This window comes from Pongo pygmaeus, chromosome 16, assembly GCF_028885625.2.
Source record: "Pongo pygmaeus isolate AG05252 chromosome 16, NHGRI_mPonPyg2-v2.0_pri, whole genome shotgun sequence".
Taxonomy (NCBI): Eukaryota; Metazoa; Chordata; class Mammalia; order Primates; family Hominidae; genus Pongo; species Pongo pygmaeus.
Window position 1 is genome coordinate 55581247 of NC_072389.2, and position 22826 is coordinate 55604072.

Below are 22826 nucleotides of genomic sequence, written 5' to 3' on the forward strand. Positions count from 1 at the left end.
AATTAATTAAAAATAAAAATTCAGTTTATTGGCTACACTAGCCATATTTCAAGTACTCAATAGCCCTATGTAGCTTATGACTAAAATATTGGACAGCACAGAAAAAGAACATTTCCAGGCCAAACGTGGTGGCTCACACCTACAATCCCAGCACTTTGTAGGACTGAGGTGGGAGAATCACTTGAGCACAGGAGTTTGAGCCTGAGCAACATAGCGAGACCTCGTCTCTACAAATAATTTTTAAAATTAGCCAGGTTGAGGTTGTGTGCATCTGTGGTCCCAGCTACTCAGGAGGCTGAGGTGGGAGGATTGCCTGAGTGATCCCATTATTATCACATTATCACATTACTTAATCCATAAATATATTATTTTTAGCTCAGTGAGCCATGATTGCACCACACTCCAGCCTGGGTGACAGAGTGAGACCCTGTCTCAGGAAAAAAATAAATAACATTCCCATTTCCACAGAAACTTCTATTGAACAGTGCTGCTTTAAATGATCTTTCATAGGTGAGATGTTGGTGACAAGTTGTTTTTATCTGAAAATATCATTATTTTACCATCATTCTTTAAATATATTTTCACTGGGCATAAAATTCTAGATTGACAGGTAGTTTTCTTTCCATATAGCAGACATTTCACTGTCTGCTGATTTCCACTGTTGCTGCTGAAAAGTCATCTAGCCAGGCGTGGTGGCTCACGCCTGTAATCCCAACACTTTGGGAGGCTGAGGCATGTGGATCACCTGAGGTCAGGAGTTCGAGACCAGCCTGGCCAACATAGTAAAACCTCGTCTCTACTAAAAATACAAAAAATTAGCTGCGTTTGGTGGTGGGCACCTGTAATCTCAGCTACTAGGGAGGCTGAGGCAGGAGAATTGCTTGAACCCAGAAGGCGGAGGTTGCAGTGAGCCCAGATTGCGCCATTGCACTCCAGCCTGGGCAACAAGAGCGAAACTCCATCTCAAAAAAAAAAAAAAGAAAAAGAAAAAAAGAAAAGAAAAGTCATCTATTACTCTAATTCTTGCTCCCTTGATGGTTTTCTTTTTCTCCAGCTACTTTTGGTTTTCTGTGACTTTATTACAATGTGTTTAGGTGTGGACTTATTATTATCCTAATTAGGATTCATTGAAATTCTTGAATCCTGGTTTGGTATCTTTCCTTGGTTCTGGAAAATGTCAGCCATCATCTCTTCAAATGTCCCATTCTCTCTTCCTTTCCTTCTGGAATTCCAATTAAGACTCTCTCACTCTATCCCCATATCTCTTAAACTGTCTTCTACATTTCCCAACTTTTTGCCTCTAGCCATCATCTATGCTACATTCTGGATAATTTTATCTGATCTATATTCCAGTTTGATAATTTTTCTGATGTGTCCAATCTGCTGCAAATTGCATCATTAAGTTTTTAATTCAGTTACTTTATCTTTCTCTTTTTCTTTTTTTTTTTTTTGTGAGACAAAGTCTCATTCTGTCACCCAGGCTGGAGCATGGTGGTACAACCTTGGCTCACTATAACCTTGACTTCCTGGACTCAAGTGATGCTCCCACATCAGCCTCTCAAGTAGCTGGGACTACAGGCGCATGCCACTACACCCAGCTAATTTTTTTTGTATTTTCTGTACAGACAAGGTTTCACCATGTTGCCCAGGCTGGCCTCAAACTCCTGAGTCAGTTATTTTTTTATTCCAAAAATTCGATTTGGTTTTTTCAAAACTATAATGCCACTTAAAAACAATCATTTCCTGTTCCCTATTCTCAAATTTGTCACTTATTTCTGTAAACACAGTAAGCTTGGTTGTTTTATTATGTATCTTTTAATTCTATTATATGATGCCTATGAAAATCTTTTCCTGTTGTCTGTTGTTTCTACTGGTTCATGCCTATGATTCCTTGTCTCCTTGTACGTCTAGATATCTTTGACTATGTGCTGATTACTGTCCTTAAAAAATTGTGGGGAGGCCTAAGATGAAGGAGCCTTCCTTTGGAGAACATTTGCATTTGCTTCTGACAAGCACCTGGAGTCAGGAACCAACCTAAATTAAGTATGGCTTACGGTTCCCTTTCCCACCTAGGCTACAGGCACAGCTTTGTAAAGACTTTTGTTTGCATGTTTCCTTTCTCTTTTTACCTCCTGCTCTGCTCAGTACCAACACAACTTGTCTTGAAATTCCTTGATATTTAATTGGGAGGTAGGTGATGAAAAGGGGTTAGTTCTGGTTCATCCTTACCTCTCAGCTGTAGATATATGCAGCCCAAGCCTAATTAGGCAAGAATATCTCGTAAGACTTTGCATGCCCACATGTTGGGTGGGCTCTGCATCTTAATTTCTGTCCACCTCACCCCATAAGACTGATGAACAGAAACCTAAATTTCTTGGTATTGGCAAACATATTGAAGGCAAAAGTGGCTTCAGTTCACCAGATAGTCTGTTAACTTCCTGCTTTAGGCTTTCTTCCAGAATTTGGCTTAACAGATTTCCTTTTCTTCCCAGTTCTTTAAAGCTATTAAGGTAATGTTCTATATATTTTATCCAACATTTTCAATTGTCTTCAAAAAGAAGACTGGTCGGCCGGGTGCAGTGGCTCACACCTGTAATCCCAGCACTTTGGGAGGCCAAGGCGGGTGGATCATGAGGTCAGGAGTTCAAGACCAGCCTGGCCAACATGGTGAAACCCCATCTCCATTAAAAATACAAAATTTGCCAGGCGTGGTGGCGTGCGCCTGTAATCCCAGCTACTCAGGAGGCTGAGGCAGGAGAATCACTTGAACCCAAGAGGCAGAGGTTGCAGTGAGCCGAGATCATGCTGCTGCACTCCAGCCTGGGCGATAGAGCAAGACTCTGACTCAAAAAAAAAAAAAAAAAAAAAAAAAAAAAAAAAGAAGACGTCTAATCTAGGCTACTATTATCCAGAAACAAGATATATTTGGAAGTGGCCTTCCTGATGTACACCTGACCCTTTAACAACCCAGATTTGAATTGCACAGTCCACTCACACACACTTTTTTAAATATATTAGAAAATTATTTTGAGGCTAGGCACGGTGGCTCACGCCTGTAATCCCAGCACTTTGGGAGGTCAAGGCAGGTGGATCACCTGAGGTCAGGAGATCGAGATAAGTCTGGCCAATATGGTGAAAACCCATCTCTATTAAAATAATACAAAAATTAGCCAGACATGGGTGCAGGTGCCTGTAATCCTAGCTACTCAGGAGGCTGAGGCAGGGAGAACTGCTTGAACCCAGGAGGCAGAGGTTGCAGTAAGCCAAGATCACACCACTGCACTCCAGCCTGGGCAGCAGAGCAAGACTCTGTCTCAAAAAAAAAAAAAAATTATTTTGAGATCTTTGACAATTAAAAAAAAACTCACAAGCCTAGGTACAGTGTCTCACACCTGTAATCCCAGCACTTCAGGAAGCTGAGGCAGGCGGATTGCTTAAGCTCAGGAGTTCAAGACTCCATCTCTACAAAAAATTAAAAAAAAATTTTTTTTAATTAGCCAGGCATGGTGGCACACAGCTGTGGTCCCAGCTACTGAGGAGGCTGAAGAAGGAGGATCACTGGAGCCCAGGAGGTCAAAGTTGCAGTGAGCCATGTTCATGCCACTGCACTCCATCCTGGGCAACAGAACAAGACACTATCTCAAATGCAAAACTCACAAACTGCGTATTTAAAAACTTAAGAAAAAGTTAGGTATGTCAAGAATGCATAAAATATATATAGATATTGGTCTATTTTATGGTTTACTACCATTAAATATACACAAATCTATTATAAGAAGTTAAATGTAGCCAGGCATGGTGGTACATGACTGAGAGGATGAGGCAGCGGGATCTCTTAAGCACAGGAGCTTCAGGCCAGCCAGGCATGGTGGCATGTGCCTGTAGTCCCAGCTACTCAGGAAGCTGAAGTGGCAGGATCACTTGAGCCCAAGAGGTTGAGGCTGCAGTGGGCCATGATCGCACCACTGCACTCCAGCCTGGACAAAAGAGTGAGACCTTGTCTCAAAAAGAAAAAATTACTTATTTTTATATATATATAAAAAAACATATATATGAAGAGGTCAGAGCCCATCCAAAACTCTAGCCCAGCCCAATCCAGCATTTCTCAATTTGTGTTTCCCAAAGCTCCAGACTTTAGTAGCAAGAAGGACAGTGGCTAAAGAGGTAAGCACAGGTTGGAGGTGACAGAACAGCAAGTTTCAGACCCTTTTCACTCTCACATAAACAAGACCACCTCCAACTGTTATGAGATTCTATAATATTATTTGTAATTTTTAAAGCATTTTTTGAAAGACTAAGCCAGCAATAAAAGAATCTTAAAAAGTAAACTTTTACAAGTAAACTCTCTTCTCTTCAGACATACATGCTTAAAAGTTTTGAATCTCAAGCAAAAAGTACTGCCTGAGTGCAGTGCTTCACGCTTGTAGTAATCCCAGCACTTTGGGAGGCTGAGGCAAGCAGATCACTTGAGCTCAGGAGTTCAAGACCAGCCTGGACAACATGAAGAAACTTCATCTCCACCAAAAAATACAAAAAATTAGCCAGGTGTGGTGGTGCGAGCATGTGGTCCCAGCTACTTGGGAGGCTGAAGTGAGAGGATCACCAAAGCCCAAGAAGTAGAGGCCTGCAGTGAGCTGAGATTGCCCCACTGCACTCCAGCCTGGGTGTCAGAGACAGACCCTGTCTCAATTAAAAAAGAAAAAAAAAGAATTACTTAGTTCATTTTCGTTACTGTTCCATACCCAAATCCTTACTAACTTAAATCCAGAAAAAAACTACTACATTTATTTGCAAGTATGTGCTTTATCTGTGCTCCTCTTTTACTTAATTTTAGACTCTGGCCAAATAAAACTCAGGTAAAAGTAGTATGGATAAATGAGAACCTCAAAAATCAGATTCTGAAATATAATTCATTCAAAAAAAATTTAAACTCTAAATTATATAGCAAAAGCTTGGTTTTTTTGTTTTTTGTGTTTTGAGATGGAGTCTCACTCTGTGGCCCAGGATGGAATGTAGTGGTGAGACCCTGGCTCACTGCAACCTCCACCTCCCAGGTTCAAGTGATTCTCCTGCCTCAGCCTCCCGAGTAGCTGGGATTACAGGTGCATGCCACCACGCCCAGCTAATTTTTGTATTTTTAGTAGAGATGGGGTTTCACCATGTTGGTCAGGCTGGTCTCGAACTCCTGACCTCAGGCGATCCACCCGCCTCAACCTCCCAAAGTGCTGGGATTACAGGCATGAGCCACCACACCCGGCCAAGAGCTTGTTTTAAGTAGCACCCAACATGTTATGACTCCTTGTCTCCATTAGGTTAAACTTCTTTGTTTTATATACAGTTACTCCCAAACGTACTACATAAAAAAAATTTCTGTGCTGTTATAAACTTCCCTAAACTTCAAAGAGATTTGTTTTTGTTTCAGAGCTCTGTCTCCCAGGCTGGAGTGTAGTGGTGCAATGTCAGCTGACTGCAACCTACACCTCCTGGGCTCAAGAGATCCTCCCACCTCAGCCTCCTGAGTAGCTGGGACTACAGGCACACACCACCATGCCCAACTACTTTTTTTATTTTTTGTAGAGACGGGGCTTCACCATGTTACACAGACTGGTCTTGAACTCCTGGGCTTAAGTGATCCACCTGGGCCTTGAAAAGTGCCAGGATTACAGGCGTGAGCCAATATAAGCTATCTACCATGATCACTTCCTTATTCAAATCTATTTGTTTCTTTGAATTTCAGACATCAAAAGATGTCATTAAATTGGAACCATAGGCCAAACACAGTAGCTCACGTCTCACTTTGGAAGGCCAAGGCGGGCAGATCACCTGAGGTCTGGAGTTTGAGACCAGCCTAGCCAACATAGTGAAACCCCATCTCTACTAAAAACACAAAAATTAACCAGCAGCTGGGTGTGGTGGTTCCCACCTGTAATCGCAGCACTTTGGGAGGCCAAGACGGGCAGATCACTCAGGTGACCCTGATCTCAGGGTCAGGCGTTCAAAACCAGTCTGGTCAACATGGTGAAACACTGTCTGTACTAAAAATACAAAACTAGCCAGGCATGGTGGTGCGTGCCTGTAGTCCCAGTTACTCAGGAGGCTGGGGTGGGAGCACTGCTTGAGCCTGGTAGGCAGAGGTTGCAGTGAGCCAAGATCACACCGCTGCACTCCAGTCTGGGCAACAAAGTGAGATTCCATCTCAAAAAACAAACAAACAAATAAATAACCAGTAATTAACCAGGTATGGTGGCAGGCACCTGTAATCCCAGCTATCTGGTAGGCTGAGGCGGGAGAATCACTTGAACCTGGGAGGCAGAGGTTGCAGTGAGTCAAGACTGTGCCACTGCACTCCAGCCTGAGCAACAGAGTAAGACTCCACCTTGGGAAAAAAAAAAACTTCTTGAAACCATGTTAATAAATTAAATTCTTACTTTCCACCTAAGCTATATATTTATCAGATATACATTCTCTATTTCTCTATCTGCATTCTACCTGTGCTTATCAGTGTCCCTATTATGACTATAAAATGTCATAATTTTCTAAAAATTAACCCAGAATATAAATGTCTACAGATAAAAAATATTTATTGATGACTACTTAATATTCATGTTTAAGATAAGCTCAAAAGTTCCATATCTAAAGTACATAAATTATACCCATACACCCTAAACTAAGAAGAAGTAAGGATTTGTCAGTTAGCATGTCCAGAACTTCCCAGGCACATGACAAAACCTAATCTTCCTTCTGCATTACCTGTTAATATTATCACCCTCTTTACTTCCCAATTTAGAAATCTGGGAGTTATCTTCAACTCTTCCCTCTCCCTCTTCTTCTACACACAGCTGGTCTCAATGTTTGTGTCCCCACAAAATTAACATGTTGAAATCCTAACCCCAAGGTGATGGTATTAGTAGATGGGGACTTTGAGTGATGATTAGGTCATGAGGGCAAACCTTATCATTCCATTCATAATTTCATGGATGGAATTACTGCCAGATAACTGCTTTGTCCCTTCACCATATGAGGGCACAGCAAGGTGGCTCCATCTATAAAGCAGGAAATGGGCCCTCACCAGCCATGGAATCTGCCACCACCTTGATCTTGAACTTCCCAGCCTCCAGAACTGTGAGAAATGAATTTCTATTGTTTGTGAGTCACTAGTTTATATTTTGTTATAGTACCCCAAATGGACTAAGACAGTTGGTCATCAAGTTCTATGAAGTCTTCTTCACATATTTTTCCTTTTTCAACAGGCAATACTTTCATATAGCTCAAAAGCCCAAACACAGAAATGTATACATTAAAAATCCTCAACGGAAGTATTTACACTACTCACTGCTCCTCCTCGGCCCACCCCGGACCCACAACCCCAACAAGTAATTACCTTTACTAGTTTCATGAGTATCCTTCCAGTATTTCTATAATCATCAAAAAAAAAAAATAGTAACATTACCACATAACACCGTTCCCCACTTGCTTTTCTTAACACGAGATCTTTTCCTATTAGTTCACAGAGAGAACTTCCTCATTTTTTTATACAGCTGCATAATAGTATGCTATTATTGTGTTTTAATACGCATTTCTCAAACTCCTAATGAGACCATGCATCTTTATCAAATGTTTGTTGGCCACTGTTTCCTCTTCTGAAACTGCCTATTCATATTCTTTACCTATTTTACCATTTCATTCTCTTTGTAGGAGTGCAATATGTATATTTCTGCTTTATTACATATGTTGCATACTCCTCTCAGTCTGTTTTAAATTTGTATATATTTTTTTCTTTAAAATTTGTATATTTTAAATGTTAATGTTGTCATAAAGTCTTAAATTGTGGTTTGGCCAAATTTATCAAAATATCTTTCCAAAATGAATATAGACATAATTATGCATTCCAATCACCTACAGAATACAGTGGCACTGACCATATGTATATTTAACTTGAAAATGATTTACGCCAGGCGCGGTGGCTCACACCTGTAATCCCAGCACTTTGGGAGGCCAAGGCAGGCGGATCACCTGAGGTCGGAGTTTGAGACCAGCCTGACCAACATGGAGAAACCCCGTCTCTACTAAAAATACAAAATTAGCCAGGCATGGTGGTGCATGCCTGTAATCCCAGCTACCCCAGGAGGCTGAGGCAGGAGAATCACTTGAACCCAGGAGGTGAAGGTTGCGGTGAGCTGAGATCGCGCCATTGCACTCCAGCCTGGGCAACAAGAGCGAAACTCCATCTCAAAAAAAAAAGAAAATGATTTAAACAGTTGGCTACTCACCATTCTACTTAATAAACATAAGTCCCAGCATGAGCCTGAAATATGAATCTATTTCCTCAGTAGGTCTCAGTTCTCAAATGCATCTTATGGAATGAACTTCTCATTGCAATGGATAAGTTAACGTTTTATAAGATTTTATTTTGTACAACATAGCCTACAAATGTAAGCCATCTTCCTCTAGGGCACCATTGAGGAAACAGTGGTATATTTCATCACTAGAGGAAAAACTGACTCTTTTGGAATTATTGAGAGATGGTACCTTACTTCCCATATGGCAACTTCCTATAAGTTAATTCTGACTATACAGTATTTTCCCCTAATATGCATAATCATTAAATAAGTGGTAACTCCAACGCGTCTCAGATCTTTAAGGATATGACCTGTGCCTCACTGCAGCCTCATCACTCACCACTTCCCCCTTGGATATTTTAATACAGGGTTATCTACAATACCCTCATGTGCTATTCTGTCTCATGATTCTACTCCTTTATATGTCATCCTGCCTAAGAAGTCTTCCCCTCCCGAACTTACCTAAGTAGTCCTATTCTCCCTCCAAACCCAGTTCAGACATTACCTCCTCCGATAAGTTTCCCTTGACCTCAGCAAAATGAATTAATCACTTCTTTATTCTCTCATTGTGGCCTTAACACACTTCCATTATTAGATAGATTCCATCACATTACAAACGATTTATTTATAAGCTTTCCTCTCCCATAAGCCTTAGGAATTCAGACAAGGATTGATCTTTTTTTTTTTTTTAACCCTTATAGGAGTAAAGGCTAGTGGTTTATCTTATTCTTATGTGTATTTTAGTATCTAACAGCTTCTAATATACCACTCAACAGATGTTTGCTAAATTAAACAAGTCCTTTCTATTCAGCATTATTATAAACACTGTAAACCTACACACACAAAGATTGAAGGCAAGATCTTTAACCAAAAATATTTCACAAACTGAAAAATTGTGTGGATTAAAACAAAAGTAGTTTGTAGTTCAGTGTTTTGTTTAAGTGTGTATAGACACCATAGATCAGTGCTCTTCAAACTGTTGGTCATGACCTATTAACAGACTGTGAAATCACTTTAGTAGGTTAAAGCCAATGTTTTTGAAAATATCAGCATATATCAAATGTAGTTATCACACATGCATATAGTAACATATATAGACAATTGCCATGTAAGATATATTTTTTATTGGGAGTCAGAATAAACAATCATCTGAGAGCTACTTCTATAGTTGTTAGATAGGTTTCAAGGTTTATATTAACAAGTTGTAGTAGTCAAAGAAGGCCTCTTCAATGAAGGACTTAACATTTGTTTTTTGTTTGGTTGGTTTTTTTTTTTAAGATGGAGTCTCGCTCTGTCACCCATGCTGGAGTGCAGTGGCACAATCTTGGCTCACTGCAAGCTCCGCCTCCTGGGTTCACGCCATTCTCCTGCCTCAGCCTCCCGAGTAGCTGGGACTACAGGCGCCCACCACCACACCCGGCTAATTTTTTGTATTTTTAGTAGAGACGGGGTTTCGCCATGTTAGCCAGGATGGTCTCGATCTCCTGACCTCGTGATCCATCCGCCTCGGCCTCCCAAAGTGCTGGGATTACAAGCGTGAGCCACTGTGCCCCGCAGTACTTAACATTTGAAGCATAATCTGTCTCCCCATCATCTCTTCTCAGCTCATCTATCAATCTCCCCATCATCTCTTCTCAGCTCATCTATCAATCTCCCCATCATCTCTTCTCAGCTCATCTATCAATCTCCCCATCATCTCCTCAGCTCATCTATCATTCTCCCCCTTAGTTACTGTGCTCTAGCCACAAAAGTCTTAGCAATTCTTTGAACAAGGCAAATGTGTTCGCACTTTAGGGCCTACCACAAGTTGGTTCTGCTGCCTAGAACTCTTCACTTAGATAACTGCATGGCTTGCTCCTGCACTCTAGGACACCCAGGGAGCAGCTTTCCCAGACCACCTAAGATAGCTACCACATCCCACCAATCTATCCCCTTACCTCCTTTTTTTTTTTTTTTAGATGGAGTCTTGCTCTGTCACCAGGCTGGAGGTGCAGTGGCGCCATCTCGGCTCACTGCAGCCTCCGCCTCCCAGGATCAAGCGATTCTCCTGCCTCAGCATCCCGAGTGGCTGGGACTACAGGCACACACCACCACGCCTAGCTAGTTTTTGTATTTTTAGTAGAGATGGGGTTTCACCATGTTGGCCAGGATGCTCTTGATCTCCTGACCTCATGATCTGCCCACCTCGGCCTCCCAAAGTGCTGGGATTACAGGTGTGAGCCACTGCACCTGGCCAATCAAATGTAGTTATCACACATGCACACAGTAACATATATAATTACCATGTAAGATATATTTTTTATTGGAAGTCAGAATAAACAATCATCTTTTATTACCTACTTTTATTCCTTTTCATTTTACTCATTACCACCTAACCACATATTTGTTTACTATGTGTCCCTCCCCACAAACGTCAGCTCCAAGAAAACAGGACTTTGTCTTCTCTTTTGTTCATTACTATAACACCAGAGATTACAACAGTGCTGGCCGCAGGGCAAACATCCCTGAGTAGGCTCTGACCGGCAAGGAAAAGGAAGAATGCATGGAGTTGTGCTTAAGCAAGGTATATTACAGAGTAAACACCAGCTTAATAATGTTAAACAGTAAGGAATAAGGCTGAAGAAGAATATAAAAAGGTTTGAAAGTCAGAAAGTAGAATTTGGACTTTATCTTGTAAACAACTGGGAGTCATTCAAATTTTTGAGCAAATGGTGACCCTTTCAAACATTTATTCAGCACAGGTTCAATTCACTTTGTTTGACAGAATAGACAGTGCAAAGGTCAACAGCACATGTTCTCTCCTCAGGCTTATATGTTTAGCAATGGGTTCAAAATATTTTCAGGAAAATCATTCTGGCAGCCACATGCAAAAAGGATTCAAGGAAGGAAAATCTAAAGTTTAAAGCAAGCAAATAATAGGCAATGCAGAATTCCAAGACAAACTGAGAGCCAATAAAGGGTAAAAAACTGTGCTCACGCCTGTAACGCCTGCACTTTGGGAGGCAGAGGAGGGCGGATCACCCAATGTCAGGAGTTTGAGACCAGCCTGACCAACATGGAGAAATTCCATCTCTACTAAAAATACAAAATTAGCCAGGCGTGGTGGTGCATGCCTCAAATCACATCTACTCAGGAGGCTGAGGCAGGACAATCGCTTGAACCTAGGAGGCAGAGGTTGCAGTGAGCCGAGATTGCACCATTGCACTCCAGCTTGGGCAACAAGAGTGAAACTCCCTCTCAAAAAAACAAAAAATAATAAATAAAAAAAGCAAAAGTATGCATCACAGACTACTTCAAGATTTAAGTATGATAAAATTAAAAGAAATGGTGAAAGCAGGTGGGAGGCTGAATAATAATAAATCTAAAAGTGATGGAAATTCCTTAAGCGTTCCAACAGAAATATCCAGTAAACTATTGGAGCAACAAACATGGATGGGACACACATTTGGGAGTCATCAGCATATAAAACATCTAAGAGGGGAATAATCAAGTACTGATGAGACTAACAGTGCTAAGAGGCTTATGAAACAACAAAGAAAACAGAAAAGTAGTAGTCAGAAGGGAAAACCAGGATGGCAAACTAACACAAACAGCAAGGAGACAACATTAAAAAGCCTCAGTGGAAATAGTAACACATATATACTAGCTGAAAAGAGTCAGGATGAAGCCAATATTATTGACAAAAAAGATGTCCTCTGAAGCAACAATCTGAATTACGCTATTCCAAAACTGCATAAGTTAGGAAAGTAGTAGTAAAAGAACTCAGGAGTTGACTAGCCTGGACAACACAGTGAGACCGTGTCTCTACCAGGAAAATATAAAAATTAGCCAGGCATGGTGACACATGCGTGTAGTCCCAGCTACTTGGGAAACTGAGGTAGGAGGATCACCTGAGCCTGGGGAGGTCAAGGCTGCAGTGAGCTTCAATTGTACTCCAGCCTGGGCAACACAGTGAGACCCTGTCTTCGAAAAAAAACTAAAAACTCAGGGCAGCAATTGTAATTCAATTCTTAAAATTTTTGAAATAAAGAAGAGAAATGCAGCAGATAGCTAGAAAGAACAGTAGCAGCAGTTCATCAAACTTGATTTTTTTTCCTCCCAAAGTACAGAAGCCTGTACTTTTTTTTTTTTTTTTTTGGAGATGGAGTCTCGCTCTGTTGCCTAGTCTGGAGTGCAGTGGTACGAACTCGGCTCAATGCAAGCTCCGCCTCCCGGGTTCACCCCATTCTCCTGCCTCAACCTCCCGAGTAGCTGGGACTACAGGCGCCCGCCACCACGCCCAGCTAATTTTTTGTATTTTTAGTAGAGGGGGTTTCACTGTGTTAGCCAGGATGGTCTCGATCTCCTGACCTCGTGATCCACCCGCCTAGGCCTCCCAAAGTGCTGGGATTACAGGCATAAGCCACCAAGCCTGGTGAGAAGTCTGTACATATTTTAAGGTAGGGAAGAAAAAACATTGCAAATAACAATCAAAGTGACCAGAGAGGTAAAGTTAACTGTAGCAGCAGGATTCTTCTTCTATTCAATTTACAAAATAAGATGAAAGAACAGTGATTTGTCATGGTTACAATGAAAAAAAAAATGTGCAAGCTTGTACCCTGTTTTCCTTTTTCACTTATATAGAACTAAATGGCATCTATTAAGAGTTAAAGAGGAAGAAGGAATATGAGACAACAGAAAAATGCAATTAATAAGATGATTGCCAAGAAGTAGGAGGGGCCTATTTGGAATTGTTCAGCATAAATTTATAGTGGCCAAGAAATCTTCATAATTACTCACCTTCCTCCACAAATATGCTGTGACCTGTGAGGGAAAACAGAAGAAATCGATGGTGGAAAAATCTGACAACAGGAGTCCAGTAAAATATAAAATAAGTGATTGATGTCAAAGTGCAGACTGTATCTAGTGCATACAGGAGTAAGCTAAACGTCTCAGACTGGGTTGCTGTAACAAAATACCATGAACTGGGTAGCTTACAAACAACAGAAAATGATTTTTTTTTTTTTTTTTTTTTGTAGAGATGGGGGTCTCACTATGGTGCCGAGGCTGGTCTCAAGCAATCCTCCCGCCTCAGCCTCCTTAAAGTGCCAGGATTACAGGCATGAACCACCACACCCAGCCCAGGAGGCTGAGAAGTCCAAGATAAGGCACTGGCAGATTCAGTATCTGGTAAGGGCCAGCTTCTAGACATGTCTTTTTGCTGTAACCTCATGTGGAAGAAAGAGCAAACAAGCTATCTGGAGTCTCTCTCTTTTTTTTTTTTTTTTTTTTTGAGACAGAGTCTCACTCTGTCACCCAGGCTGGAGTGCAGTGGCGCCATCTCGGCTCACTGCAACCTCCACCCCGCCAGGTTCAAGCGATTCTCCTGCCTCCACCTCCCGAGTAGCTGGGAATACAGGCGCCTGCCACTGTGCCCGGCTAATTTTTGTATTTTTAGTAGAGATGGGGTTTCACCATCTTGGCCAAACTGGTCTCGTACTCCTGACCTCCTGATCCACTCACCTCAGCCTCCCAAAGTGCTGGGATTACAAGCATGAGCCACTGCACCCGGTATGGAGTCTCTTTTTTAAGAGCACTAATCCCACTCCTGAGGGCTCTACCCACCTGAGCTAATCACCTCCCAAAGGCCCCATCTCCTAATGCCATCATCTTGGAGGTTAAGATTTCAACATGAATTATGGGGAGACACAAGCTTTTAGACCATAGCACTCAGGGCGAGAAACTGAGGGTCACTATGAATGGAACAAGTAAAGGAACACAGCAAGAATAATCACATTGGCAAAGATCACAGAGTTCACACAAGCCATTTAGGGCATAAAGGAAATTTTTTAGATCATTCACTTATACACCATACAAATTTTTTTATTTTTTATTATTAAAAAGAATAATAAATATGGAACACATCATAAATTTATGTGTCATCCTTGTGCAGGGACCATGCTAATCTTCTCTGCATCGTTCCAATTTTAGTATATGTGCTGCTGAAGCAAGCACTATACTATTAATTATTTTTTCCTCTGTTTGGATACATGGGAAGTGCTGTGGAAATAAAGGATTCCAGGAGTCAGAAGGGGCTATACATCCAAAACCGTTATCATGAGAAGAAGTGACTTAATTCCAAAGTTCAGTACTGTAATTTTACAACCACCTCAGTCTCTACACGCACAGAATGGGTGCATTAAAGACAGGTATCACAGTGGCATCTACCCACCTCCTTTAAAGAATCACTACTATAGCTGGGCGCAGTGGCTTATACCTGTAACCTCAGCACTTTGGGAGGCCAAGACGGGCAGATCACTTGAAGTCAGAAGTTGGAGACCAGCCTAGCCAACATGGCTAAACCCTGTCTCTACTAAATATACAAAAATTAGCTGGGCATGGTGGCAGGCACCTGTAACTGCAACTACTTGGGGGAATCACTTGAACCCGGGAGGCAGAGGTTACAGCGAGCCAAGATCACACCACTGCACTCCAGCCTGGGTGACAGAGTGAAACTCCATCTGAAAAAAAAAAAAAAAAAAAAAGAATCACTACTATAGTAAACCACCATAGTAAAAGTATTTTATGCCTCAAGTGTAATGAGACATAAACAAGCTAATTGGGTTATAGGAATGCTCAAGCCTCTTTCAGAAAAAAAAAGATTCTACATTATGTAACATAATCACAGCATTAGTGGGTTTAAGATATTCTTAAAAATAGAATCACAGTCAGGACCAACAGGAGTAGTTTTTTAAAGTTTCAATTTTTTTTTTTTTTTTTTGGAGACAGAATCTTGCTCTGTCACCCAGGCTGCAGTACAGTGGCACAATCTCTGCTCACTACAACCTCCGCCTCCCAGACTAAAGGGATGCTCCCGTCTGGGCCTCCAGAGTAGCTGAGACACAAGCGCACACCACCATGTCTGGCTAATTTTTGTATTTTTAGTAGAGACGGCGTTTTACCATGTTGGCCAAGCTGGTCTCGAATTCCTGACCTCAAGTGATCCGCCCTCCTCGGCCTCCCAAAGTGCTGGGATTACAGGCATGAGACACTGTGCCCGGCCATTTTTTTTTTTTTTTTAAACTTTGAAACTTTTTGGCTGGGCACAGCGGCTCACACCTGTAATTGCTGCACTTTGGGAGGCCGAGGCAGGCAGATCACAAGGTCAAGAGATCGAGACCATCCTGACCAACATGGTGAAACCACGTTTCTACTAAAAATGCAAAAATTAGCTGGGTGTGGTGGCACACACCTGTAGTACCAGCTACTCGGGAGGCTGAGGCAGGAGAATCGCTTGAACCCGGCAGGCACAGATTGCACTGAGCTAAGACAGTGCCACTGCACTCCAGCTTGGCAACAGAGTAAGACTCCATCTCAAAAAAAAAATTTTTTTTTTAAATCATAGTATCAGTATGCTGAGTATTTTTTTAATCAAAGGAGATGGAGGTAGACGTTTTCCATTATTTCATTTTAATTGACTTTAATTTACCATGCACTATAAAACTATACAATACCATAAAAAGACGTTTTAATATTATAAAATAGGACTCAAAATTAATATTTTATAGGTTCCTTATCTTCAATTCCAAAAATCCAAGAAACTTCTGAAACCCAAAATAACTCATCTTGTGGTAAACCTTACCCAAACTGATACAAAGCTATTTACAGTCTTTATCCTATTTAGTGCTAACATTCATACATTTTGTTGCAGAAACAGTAAGACTTTTGAAGGGGGATATTGCACTGGACTCTATTGGAAGGCTACACATTACTACCTTGCCCATATCAAAAAAAATTCCTAATTCCATAACCTATTAGACCCTAAGAGTTTGAATGGTGGACTGTCATCCTATAATTGCTAACATTTATTGAGTTATTAACTATGTTTCAGGTACTGTTCTGTTCACTTTATATGAAATAACATTTAATCTTTCCAATCATCATGAGCTAAGTATTATAATAATCCGCATTTTACAAAGAAGGAAACTGAGCCACGGAGAGATTAAGTAAACTGCCTAAAATCACACAGCTAAAGTATGACTAACTGGGATGACACTGGGATGAATATTTAAAATATTACACATAAGATTAACAACATACAACAAAATAAGAGAACTGATTATGGTAGCGTGGTAAGAGTGATATGTTTCTCTACTCAATTGATATTACTTCTAGAATAAGGAATCAAACAAAAAATTACAAAACACTACATGCATTTACAAATTCTCATGTACAATATCTACAAAATTGCTTAAAATGCAGAGTATAAAACCCAAATTTCTCAGCTTATGCTAACACATTTAATTTTTTATTGAAAAATAACATCTTAATATCTTAATTACAACACATGATAGATAATCTATATTCATTATAGAAGTTAGAAAATTTGGATAAGCAAAAAGAAAATAATCACCTGTAAAACTACACTCAGAAATAACCATTTAACAATTTGGCACATATCCTTCCAGACATCAATATATTTTTGGGTTTTTTTTACCAAAATGGAATCATGTTTTTAAATTTATTTTTTCTCACTTACATATACCAAGACATCCTTTCATGTCTTTATATTACTCTATCATCATTTTCATGGCTGAGAAGGCAGTACTCCACTGTAGGGATGGACCCTAACAATCACTGTGAAACATTTAGGTTGTTTACAATTTTACCATATAATGATCAATAGTACTGGCTCTAGAGTCACACTGGTTGGATTCAAGTCCTGGCCCTAACACTTAACTAACTCAGGTATCTTGAGCAAGCAACCTCATTTCTCTATGCCTGTTTTTTCTTCTGAAAAGCAGAAATAGTACTACCCACTTCATATGATTACCGTGGGGCTTAAAGGCATTAATACACAGCTTTTATAATCAATAACACTGCAACTAGTATGCTCACAACTAAATATTCACACACATCTTTACTACATCAAAAAAAAAATTCTTTAAAGGGAATTTCCATGTCAGACAGTATGCCAATTTTTAAGGCTGCTGAATCTGCCAAATTACAGTGTGGTTTAAAGCCCTTCATTAAATAGCCTTCTCACTTAATACTCATTTCTCTTCATCCAGGAAGGCAAAAACTATTATCCAGTTAAGTTAACCAGCTTGTTTCACTCAATTAGCTTTTTGTTCTTCCACCTGTAAACCTCGGCATATTTAATAAAACCTCAAAGTTTATAGGTAACTTGAAGACACCTAGCTCAAATTCTCCTTCAGTACGATTCCTCTACTCTAGAATCCCCAACTTGTCAGTGAACAGGAACAGCCTACCACCCAAAACAACTCATTCTATTTCCACAATTTTGAGGAAATTTCTCTTGAAAGAGAGTTGACCTGCTTCTTTTAAACTTCTACCCACTGACCCTAGTTCCTTCTGGTCAAGTCAAATCTGATCCTTCTGTATGACAGAACTCCAAATCCTTAAAAGTGGCTGTTACTTCTTAAAAGAACCTCCTCTTCTTTAGGTCAAACATCCCATTTTTTCAACTTTTTCTCATTTCCATTTCTCTCATGATCAAGGTCCTCGTTTATGCTCTACAGATAAGTGATTTTGACACTTAGGTGTCTACCACCTTGCAAATGAGAAAAATTAAGGTCCGTTCCTACCCTACTTAAGTTTGGGCCTCTGTGTGGTTATTAGCTCTCCAGATGATTCTGATAAAGTCTGAGAATGAATACAAGGTCTCACTTATGATAGTATGCTACCCAAAAAGCCAACACAATACCCCGAATATAATATAACTAGTACACAGTAAAGTGGGACTAACACTTTGCTCTGTCAATAAGCTGTTCTACCAACTTCAGAATTATTCACAGATGGGTGTGGTGGCTGACGCCCGTAATCCCAACACTTGGGAGGCCAAGGTGGGAGGATCACTTGAGTCCAGAAGTTTGAGACCAGCCTGGGCAACATAGTGAGATTTTGTCTCTACAAAAAATTAAAAAATTAGCCAGACATGTTGGCAGATATCTGTAGTCCCAGCTACTCAGGAGGCTGAGGCAGAGGCAGGATCGCTTGAACCTGAAAGGTGGAGCTTGCAGTGAAGTATAATCGCACCACTGCAATAAGCCTGGGTAACAGAGAAAGCAAGACCCTGTCAAAGAAAGAGGTGCAAAGGGGAAAACAGGGAGGGAAGGAGAGAGAGGGAGAGGGACAGAGGGAGAGAGGAAAGAGAGAAGGAGGGAGGGAGGGAGGGAGAGAGAGAGACAGACAGAAAGGTGCACTAGCCCACCAACAACTGAACTGACAGTTGATTGCACCAAAACATCTTCTCTGTATAGAGCACTGTGATATCAACACTGAGAAAAAACACAGGCCCTAATACTGATCTCATCTAGTGCTAGATTTACCTTCTAGAAAGCACGATGGAAAAAACATCTTCAGAAAACTATAATACTAATTATAGCTATCCCAGTGTAGGCACATCAGAGCTATAGAAACATTGTGATTACTAGCTGGAAATCATACTAGTTGTTGGGGAGGAGAGAGGAGCAGAGGGATGACACCAAGGAAACTAAGTTGCTCTGAACTTCAAGATTTTGTGTGGGTTTGTTTTTCAACATTTGCAAGGTCAGAAGAGATAGAGGCCATCAGTGAGTTCATCTGAACTCAGGCTACTTGCAAACAGAGACTGGGTAACTGCCTCATGCACCCTCAAAAATAAATTCATGATGCAAAACTTCATGTAATTTCTGAATTTCTGAATTCCTCATGACGTGCACTTTACCTGTTACCTGTTACTATTTCTGGTACTGAGAGGCAAAAGAAAAAAGAAAAAAAAAATCCATGGTACAGGAGATGTGGTCCATTACAATGACACAATATTAGGGGAAAAAAACAAACTAAAACCAAGCATACTTTTTTTTTTTTTTTTTGAGACGGAGTTTCGCTCCTGTTGCCCAAGATGGAATGCAATGGCGCTACCTCGGCTCATTGAAACCTCTGCCTCTCTGGCTCAACCGATTCTCCTGCCTCAGCCTCCCGAGTAGCTGGGATTACAGGCGCGCGCCACCCGGCTAATTTTTTGTATTTTTAGTAGAAATGGGGTTTCACCGCGTTAGCCAGGCTGGTCTCAAACTCTTGACCTCAGGTGATCGCCCTGCCTCCGCCTCCCCAAGTGCTGGGACTGCAGGCGTGAGCCACTGTGCCTGGCCAAACCAAGTGAACTTAACCAAGATCCAATCTATTTTCGTTTGAACAGCAAACATAAAAATACACCTGGTATTTTCTAACAATTACACGAAGAATGACCAGATGCTTCCTGTTGATGGAACAGTAGAGAACTATAGACTAACAGATTCAGACTACAGTTCACAGAAACAACTGGAAACAAACTTAGCTTCCTTTCAAAGCCATTAAAATATGGCCTTAAATTTTTACGCATTAATCAATTAAGTATAATTGTCTCCCAATAAGTATAATTGTCTCCCAACCTAGAAAACCCAGAATGGTTCAGAGAGACAAAGAACTCTAAGGATATGTCTCTGCAAACCGTTCGTTTCACCAAAGGATTCACTGCAGAATTAATTTTCTGTAAAATCTGTACCTCCTATAATTTTCAGCACGTTCTATCTTTAAAGATAACATTTACACACAAGTGTTAATAGCATATGTAATGTGGAATTCACGTGTTACTTGTGTAAATCATTATAAATATGTAATAGAATTAAATGTTTTAATCACTTAAGAATATCTTCAAATGTTCCTGAGTCTCCGAGATCATAGGCAGATTATGCAGTCTTTATCTGTGATTTTGTTTAGGCACCTAAATTCCAACTTTTAAAAAAGTTAGAGCCCAGTAAAAAAAGTATAGGAATCAATCTTATTCAGTCTTGTTAAAATGTCTTGCATAACATCCTGATTTGACTTGTATGGTGAAAGCACGGTAAGAATGACACATTTCTGTTTTTTGAGTTTTTTTAAAAAAAAGTATGAGTGTACAGTGGAGTGTTCCAGAGGTTACATGGTGTGCTAACCACAACAGTCTGACGTAGATCTGAGAATCTTCTATTACACCAGGCATTAAAAAGATTTGCAAAAATGCAAGATGTCACTCTTATCTATGTTAACATGTAATGGGTTTATTTTTTGTTTTTGGAAAAAAAAAACCGAGAGAAAATAAAATAAAGTCATCTTTAGTTTCCTTAAATTCAAAGTCTGAGCCTGAAAATGGAAGTATCAAAGCTGATGGTTACACGTCAGTGAGAAAAAAATTTAAACCAAGCTGGGTGGGTCTTTACATGAGATAAACTATCTACAAGAAAGAATGTCTGACCACTAACTTCTGCATAATAAATGAAAGTGGAACTTTTAATTCTGGGATGGCGATGTACTTTACAAGGACCATTTACAGACTACATCAAACCTTTTTCTAGATAAAAAACGTACTTCAGTAACTTGCCTGAATTGAGAGAGCAAAACAGTCCGGAGAGAAAACTTAAAATGTTTCCACATTATCAAGCCCCCTTCAGAAGTACTGTGGTCTCGGCCCCTCCTTTGAACAGATGTCCGCTCGCCACAGTCCAATCAGGTTTAAAGCAAGAGTAGTTGTACTGAAAACAAGCTTAAAGTGGGAAGACACACACAAAGCAGGCCTGTATCATTCCTTTGGTTTCAGTTTTCACGATGCACCCTTGAGGCTAGGCACGCTGATTCAACACACTTGGAGAGCTTCACCGAAACACACTAAACACACAGTGATGAACTGTGCCCTGGCAGAGATGACCTGGCAAAATTCTCAACTTCTTCCCTGAGGCCGTGCACCCGCAGTTCTCGGCGGCGAAGTCTTTGGGGCAGAAGTCCCGAGCCTTCAGAACGGCAGGCTTCTCCCCCTCAGGACTCCAGTCCCCGCGGCCAAGGCTGTCGCTGCGGGGGCCCCGCGCGGGACTGGCCAGGCTCTTCCATTAACCCTGTCTGGTCCGGCCGATCCCGCCGCGGCCCGAGCGCCTCTCGGCGCCGCAGCACAGGGCGCCCAGGACCCGCCACCCTCGCCGCCCGTTCCCCTCTCCGGAGAGCCCGGCGGGGCCGTCAGGCTGCCGAGACAAAGGGTACCGCGGCGCCAGAGGCCGAGGCCCAGCCGCGCCTGCCTTCCTCCTTCTCCCGCCCACCGCCAACCTCCAGTCGCCCGCAGAACCTCCGCTGCCTCGGCGCGACCCCATCGCCACCCCCGGGCTGCCGCTCGGGACCGGCCCGCCGGGTAGCCGCGAGGAGGCCGCGGCACGCTAGGGCCGAGGAGGGGGCGGCGGCCGCCACCATGTCTGCCCGCCCCTCCCAGAAGCGGGGTGCCCAGCGGACAAAGCGCAGCGGCGGCGCGGGCGGAGCGGGCGCCCAGGCCGACCCCGCCGACCCCCGCGGAATAAGCGGGGCCAGGAGCCCCGGAAACCCGGCGCCTTAATGCAATAAACAGGAAATCGCGGGGATGATCTGGGTTCCGGGGGAAGTGGAATTATTTTTTACCAGCGAAGAGATCAACTTCCACATCCGGTGGTAACAGGGCCCTACACAGACCCGCACTGACCTGGAAAAGCTTCGGGAGCGGCGACGGGAAGGCAGCAGGAGGTGGTGCGGGGACCCGAGGCGCCTCGTACCCGGCCGGGCTGACGCGGCCCCGCTACACACAAAGCGCTTCAGCTGCTCAGGGCGCTATTTTCCGAAAATGCCGCGTCTGGTCGGCGCCCAAAATCCCCACCGAAAAGTCCCCCGTGCTGCGCGCGGAGGGACACATGGTGTGCGACTGAGTCAAGCTCCCAGCATCCCTCCCGGACCCGGCCCTCTTCAGCTCATCGCCCGAGGATTTTCCGCCTCTGCACTCGTCGGCAGATCCTGCTCCTATCCGCTCCCTAGCTGTGTTCCCGCGGGGAGAGAGAGGAAAGAGGGTCTGATTTTTTAACGAAGGGAAAGAAAATATGCCATTTCTAGCGCTTCAGCCACACAAAGAAAGCGGCGGAATGATCCGCTCTCGGCGACCGCAAGTCCCGGCTCGCCCGGCGCCTGCGCGGCAGCGGGGGTGGGAGCTGCGGACGGCCATGTGCGCGGCGGAGAGGCCGGGTGGCCGCCGAACCTTCCCGCCTGTTCTGCGGTGGGTAGGAGTTTGGAAACTAATGTTCCTGTGCTAACCTTCGTGTCTCTGTGACATGACTGTTGAGAGACGGAGAGTGCGAAATCTTTGGAGTTTAAGCTTGCCAACTGAGCGGCCTAGCAGAATCCTGGGAGACGGAAGGACAGCCAAGAGGCTAAGATTTACCTTTAAGTGTCCCTAGATCAACTAGGCAGACTGGGACGGGAGACGCTGTGAAGGTACCAGGGAGGGAACGAGTGAGGTTCCTTTTCCACTTTTTCATAAACCAACAGTCAGGTTCATGGCGAAGATATACATATTTCTGTAGATTTTTTCCCCAACATTCTAATTATGCCTCATATTTCGTAGATCCTAGTAACTGCTTGGATTACTGCCACCTCAGAGGTAGAGATCTGCTTTTCCGTGACTGGACTGTCAAAAATTTTGTT

At 42.3% G+C, this 22826-nt stretch overlaps 1 protein-coding gene and 1 non-coding gene across 7 annotated transcripts in view; both read right to left on the reverse strand.

Moving 5' to 3' along the window:
* The window catches only part of GABPB1 (GA binding protein transcription factor subunit beta 1), a 79811-nt gene extending 57756 nt beyond the window's left edge, over nucleotides 1-22055 (reverse strand). For 2 of the 6 annotated variants that reach the window (XM_063652229.1, XM_054452407.2), the window contains exons 1-2: nucleotides 21838-21970; nucleotides 13119-13142 (exon numbers count right to left, since the gene is read on the reverse strand). The gene's annotated coding sequence lies outside the window, so the exon portion shown is untranslated. Of the gene's footprint in view, nucleotides 1-13118; nucleotides 13143-20721; nucleotides 20823-21837 lie in introns of those variants that run through there. The other 4 variants (XM_054452406.2, XM_054452405.2, XM_054452408.2 and 1 more) reach the window with 4 other exon arrangements.
* Nucleotides 14227-14333, reverse strand: LOC129014951 (U6 spliceosomal RNA). The gene has a single exon (XR_008494464.1). It is a non-coding gene; the product is annotated as a U6 spliceosomal RNA (small nuclear RNA).
* Nucleotides 22056-22826: the final 771 nt, after the last annotated feature.